Below are 7,044 nucleotides of genomic sequence, written 5' to 3'. Positions count from 1 at the left end.
AAGCTTTGCTAGCAATGCGCAAAATTCTTCAACTGCAAACAGGGGCAGAGAAGATCATCATTATTTCTGATGATGCTCCTAGTCATTTTAAAAACTGTTACCAGCCGTTTGAACTGAGTGCCAACTGACTGTGTACACAGTGCTACTGGTCATGGGAAGGGGCCTTGTGATGGTGCAGGAGGCCTGCTGAAGCACCATGTTACAAAACATAATATTTCCAGACCAAATACAGCTGCAATTCAGAATGCTGAGGATTTCACAAGAGTAATGAAATCTTACATCTCCACAGCCCTAATTCTTTTGTCCAAAGAGGAAATCGAAGAATTCCATGAATAGGAAAAAGAAGAATGGTCCAAACAAACTACTCCTGCGAAAGGAAACATTTTTGGCCTCAAAGTGATGGGCAAACTCATATTGCACGCACTTTAAAGAGCAAGAAAGAAGAAATTTCCTTTGTTCGGCCAATACCTCAGAAACAGCAGGATAATATTGACACGGGGGATGTTTGTGGCGTATGTGTATGACTGTGACTGGTGGACTGCAGAGATTATAGGCACCAGTTATGAATGAAACTAAATTTTGGTGAACTTTATGCTACCACAGAGACCAGCTGCTGGATATAGGTTTCCTGCTGAAGGACAGCAACAACACCATCAGTGCTCGCTTCCTGTTCTCAATGTTTTGAATATTGTAAGTGCTACAGTTACTACTGGTTCAAAAGCAAGGCATCACTCTACATCAAAGAAAGATACTGAAGCAGTGGGACACATTTTTTATTCATTGACTGGCTAATTTCAGTACGAAACAGAGTGCACAGAAGTTGTATAAATTGAAACCATTAAGTCTTCGGACCTTTCACATACATTTTGGAACCATTTAAAATGCTTGAAAAATGACTCTCTTACTCATGTAACATAATTTTAGTTTTGAAAGATAAGGCTAGGTTTTGATCTTTATGAGCCTGTTATGTGATAATAAAAAAAGTTTTATGTATGGCAAAAATTTCAGTTGCTTATAAAACCTGTTCAACCTAAAAGTGGAAGCTCTCCTTTTCAGGGAATGTAGAACTATATGGCAACAGAAAAAAAATCAAAATTTTATGGATTGACAATTTTTTCCAAAAATTTAAAAAACATTCAGAATGCTATAGTAAAAGAGGATTTTTTTATAATCATAAAGCAATTATCTTTCAAATAAAAGAACAATAAAACATCTAGAACTGTTCCACAGATACAGCATTATAATTTTTTTTTTACCAAAATTCACATCTTCAAAATGGTATGCACAGTGGGAGAGCTGTATACATGTTTCTTACTTAGTGCTTCATTCTGATATATGCTAAATTAAATAACACCCACGACTATGAAGGTAAGATTTTTTCCTAGGCTGCCTGAATTGATGTGGACTATGGCACTCAATTCATTAGATAGTAAATTAGAGACTACTGCTATTCTCTGTGACCTGTCGAAAGCCTTTGACTCTGTGAACCACACCATTCTCTTATGTAAATTAGAATATTACAGTGTCACCAGCAGTGCTGCAAAATGAAGTGAGTCTTATTTAATTAACAGGAAACAAAGTGTGTCGTTACGAAATACCTGTGCAGTAAGCAGTCAGTCTTCATCTGATTAGGAATTAATGACATGTGGTGTTCCTCAAGGTACCGTCTTGGGTCTATTGCTTTTTCGTGTGTACATTAATAACCTCTCGTCTGTTACATTGGCAGATGCTAAGTTTGTTTTGTTTGCACACGATACAAAACATTGCAATAACTAGCAAGTCAAGTACAGATTCAGAAATAGCTGCTAATCAAATTTTCACTGACATTAATATGCAGTTTAAAGCTAATTCACTCTCATTAAACTTCGAAAAGACCCAATGTATGCAGTTCAGAACCTGTAAGAGATTTCCTTCCAGCATGTGTATAACATATGAAGGCATGCAGATTGAAGAGCTTGACAGTGTTAAATTTCTGGGATTACAACTCGATAATAAATTCAGTTGGAAAGGGCACACCACATAATTACTTAAGTGTCTAAACAAGTCTGTATTTGCACAGGGGGGAATATGCGGACAAGGGGAAAAAATTCCTGGATTTTTCCCAGATTTCCCAGTTAAAAATACACTTTGTCTCAGGTGAAGACACACTTTTTCTGTGTTAAGCGACAATATATTTTCCCTAGGAACTGCAAAACTTACCAATCCTTTGAATGGTTATTGTTTTATACACAGGTGTAGAATTTCCTGCAATGTAGAAAATGAAACTCAGGGAAAAAGACATGTTCTGGAAATATCTTTGATGAGCAGCAGATTTTCATATTGCGAAAGTATACATTGGAATTCCACCAAACACCGCATGTTACTTTCGAAATCATTGAAATCGAGATTGCGGTGCGCTTTTGTAAGCATCTGTCTGCAACTCAATGTGTCATCTTAATGCTGGATACCAACCTATCCTTTTCATAATGCTGTTAATTATGACAGACCATAGGCCTAAACTATAGTAGTACAAACCCTATTTTTTTATACGACTTGTATGGGAAAACCACTGTCCATGTAATATTGAATTAGATGTGTAGGCAGTCAGAGAAAGCTATGGTTTGTAAAATTATAGTTAAGAATAAAGGAAATCTTTCAAATAGCCCACGAACACCTATAACACAGGATAAAAGGTGATCAACGAATGTAACAAAACTGCATTCATGATCCTTAATGAACTACACCCTTTCACAAACAAAACAGAACTACACCCTTTCACAAACAAAACAATGATCTAACATCATGTGTTAAAAAAAAATAAAAGTATCTCTGTCCTCCTACACCTATGTAGGTAGGCCCTACCTTTACAGTAGTTTTCAGGCTCAGCTCACAAAAAGAGTCGTTAACTGTTTCCACTTAGTAGGACGATATCATCTGATATTTGAATATGTTACCATATAAAGCAGAATACTTTCATGCAAACAGTTTGATTATAAACCTGAAAAAAACTGTTGCAATGTACATATTCACACTCAGAACACCAACTAACCCCCATACTGAAATAAATGGACAAACAATCGAAAAACAGAGAATACAAAATTTCTCAGTGTGTGGATACGACAGAATGCAAAGTGGGATACACACGTAGATGATATAAACAGAAAACTGAGATAAACATAATACATAAAATGAGTACCAAGAAAGCATATAGCATACAATAATCTCAGGACCATATATTTTTCTTCGGTTCACTCAATGTTGAAATATGCTGTGACAAAAAATGGTTCAAATGGCTCTGAGCACTATGGGGTCACTAACTTCTGAGGTCATCAGTCCCCTAAAACTTCTTAAACCTAACTAATCTACAGGCATCACACACATCCATGCCCAAGGCAGGATTCGAACCTGCGACCGCAGCGGTCGCGTGGTTCCAGACTGTAGCACCTAGAACCGCTCGGGCACCCCGGCCTGCTATGGTGTAACATTCTGGGGAAATTGTGGAGTAAGTTTGACAAAGGGATTGCACCTTCTCATCATCACCGATTTTGTGCCAAGTTGCGGTATGAGCTGTGACTGGCCAGAAATGAGTGTCAAAACTGGTAGCTCCAGATGGGCAAGCATTTGGGAAAAAATTGCATTTTTGGCGCAAGTCGGTGTTAGCATAGTTTCCAGCCAGCAGCTAGTACAGCAGAAAGAGTAGGCTATACAACAGTAATCAAAGGGTCATCAAGTACAGGAAGTGCATGGAAGGCTTTGTTTTATTTTATTTTTTCAATACGTGAATGCAATGGGAAGAAACCCTAATAACTGGTGCAACGGCATGTACCCTCTGCCATGCACTTCATAGTGGTTTGCAGATTGAGATGTAGATGTAGCAGAGGTGGACCAAGGATCACCGTGCAAGCCAGTATTTAAGAAAAATAAAATACTACCACTTCCATGTCTTTATATACCATACTAAAAAATGTGATTACTATAAAAGACAAATTAAACCGTAGCAGTCCATGCGTCACCTATGATGAATCTGTTGGCAGCTATCACACAAGACAGATAAATGATGTACATCTACGACAGAAAATAGAGTGCTATTACAGAAACGTATACTCATCCTGGCATCAAACTGTATTGTGTATTATCAAAATCCATAAAACTAATAATGTACAGATACAATTACAAACCCAAAGTGAAAGATTACTTGGTCAAGCAGTACTTCTACAGAGTAAGGGAGTATCTTGAACAACAAAAAAGTGAAGCACCCATTAAGATTATCATTTGAAGCATACAGAATAATAAAAATTACCTTCTGCTAAACTCATGTCCATAAAAAATTTCAATAAATGTGTATAGCATAAAGGTATGGACCAATATCTTTCGCACACTGTACAGTCCTAGATTCACAGAAATGAATAAACTATACAACAGAACAGGGTAGAAAGAGGTGGCCTCTTCAGTTGACAAATTATTGAGTAACCTGACATATTCAAACAACGTGATTGTGCCTACATAATGAACTTAATCTGTTAATGAAACAAATGTTTTGATAACAATAGTAAATCACACTATATATTTACACACTGAATTTTGATATTATGATCAAAATCAGTACATTTAAATTTATTTCATGGAAAAATGAGTTACTTTCTCTAGCAAGATAAAAGAATCAGAAACGTTTTAAACGCAGAAAGTAGCAGAAATTTAGGACTAAACACTTCGTTATTGTATAACATTCAGCTCCCATGGGAATGGAAATAAGCGTTTGGAGTCGTTGGCGGATAGGCCCCTTAGGGGGCAGGTCTTATTACATTCGACGCCACATTGGGCGACCTGCGCGCCGGATGATGAAAACAACACAACACCCAGTTCTGAGCGCAGAAAATACCCGACACACCCGGGAATCGAACTCGGGCCCCTTCGAACCCGGGCCCTTCGTACGGCAGTCAGTGACGAATCTCATTATGTTCGCTGTATCAGCTCGGGGCGGCCGTTGTAAAACGTCCGATTAACTTCGTTGATGATCGATTAACTCAGTTTTTTTTTAATTATTTAAAGAGGGTACGTAACCCTCTGACCGAACACTCTGAGCTACCGTGCCGGCCTATCGGGTCGGACAGCTCTCATAATGGTTCATTATGTATTAAGTGACATACCCACAATGGTTCGAAATATTTTTTAAAAATGTTTGGTACATAGTTCGTGTGCGGTACGATCAAGCAGAGCAACCGACTGCAGGCAATATTTCTGACAAGACTGTCAGCGATTTATCACATGTACGTGTGTGTTTGGGGGGGGGGGGGGGGGGGGTTATAAGATTATTTTACTGCCGAGAAAATCCTTTTCTACATATTACGTGTCATGTAGCTACCGTCACACGACATAACAAATCAATAACCATGAGAAGCTTAAGTTGCATTATGGCACTTTTTAATTTAAAATAGTGCTACGGATGATTAGCCTGGTATTCCAATGCAAGAGTGTTAAAAGATTTCTCCAAAACGTAATATTTTATTTGTGGTATGAGAACGTCAAAACGTAAAGTCAGCCGAAGAATGCTTTATCGGTACTAATTTCGGTTCCTGAGCAAAAAAAAACGGACATTTCTCGTTGCCTTACAGTACAGATGGGCAAACTGAAACACGTAAATGTTTCGAAACAAATGAAACAATACAATGTAATGTTTCGATACGGTGTTTCGAAACAGTGAAACAGTTTGTTTAGTAATCTAATAAACCTACACATTTTATCATCTTGAATGTCTACTGTATAAGTATGTCCATATAAACACAAATGAGGTGCGAGAGCGCTAATCATATCGCAGAAAGTATGAAACTATCACTTAGGCGTCTTGGCAGTTTCGTATTTCCTGCAGCAAATGCGCTGCTTTTGTGTCATGTAACTTTCATACTTTTCAATTGGCTGAGGAAAGCCTTAGCTGAAGACAGAAGAACCAACACGAACGGAACTGGAGGTGGGAGCAAACTGCTGAAACAACAGATATGCTACTGGAATTCCCACATTCTATTAGCATGGCTACTATACCCATCCTGCTAATTTCCATGCACACAAAGGGAATCATTGTGGATAATAGACACAGTGACTATAGACTCACAAATAACGCCAAATAATTCGAATAAATAACAAAATATAACAGAAAAAAATTGTGTTTCAAGGTGTTTCGAACCGTTACTATGAATTTACGATGCTTCCCGTTCACCATTACACTATCTGTGATATGTCAAACAGATTGCTTGCAATTATACCTACATCAAATTTATATACATGTCTAATAACTGTCACTCTACGCCTTTTTTTATTTAAAAGGTTGTAGTCTTACTTGCGTTTCTTAATATGATTACATGAACAGAGAAGCGTATGTTATAAAAAAAGTGTAATTTAACTGAATGATTTTCACATATTTATTATTTTGAATGCGAATAGTATGCGTTGTTTTATTGTTTGGTTAGTGTTTATAAAGCAGATGTTACGCCATTTCGGAGTAGGACAGTCAGCTAGAAACGAAGCTTTATTTTCGGATATCTTGAGCTTCATACTATTGCTTGTCAAAAGATTTCGACACTCTTGAAAGTGTTTTATGAAGTGGTATGTTGTGTTTCAGTACCTGTGCCGAGCCCGAATCTCGTCCGACACAGAGCGGAATGAAACATCACTGTTTCGATACAATTAGTCCGTTCCAGGCGCAGGTGAACTGAAACAGTCTTATTTTGAAACAACGATACAGTTTCTGTGTCTGGCTCGAGATCCCAGACAAGGGCGGAATGAAACACCACTGTTTCGAAACAGTGAACCATAGCCGTTCCGAAACACTGAAACAGTTCCAGGTATCGATACACTGTATCGAAACATAGAAACAGTGGCCAAGTCTACCTTACAGTATGATGTCAGCTCGCAAGATGCACAATGGTATTCCATCGCCCTAAATATACCACCCCCTTTACGGTGGACAATTACCTACATTAAATACGCAAACACGTATTGTAGCTTTTGAAATCGTATAACATCGTAAATAAGGCGAGAACACTGATACAGTTGCCTGCCATAGTAATACAT

This window comes from Schistocerca cancellata, chromosome 10, assembly GCF_023864275.1.
Source record: "Schistocerca cancellata isolate TAMUIC-IGC-003103 chromosome 10, iqSchCanc2.1, whole genome shotgun sequence".
NCBI lineage: Eukaryota > Metazoa > Arthropoda > Insecta > Orthoptera > Acrididae > Schistocerca > Schistocerca cancellata.
The sequence above is the reverse complement of the archived record's forward strand: the minus strand, read 5'-3'. Positions refer to the sequence as shown.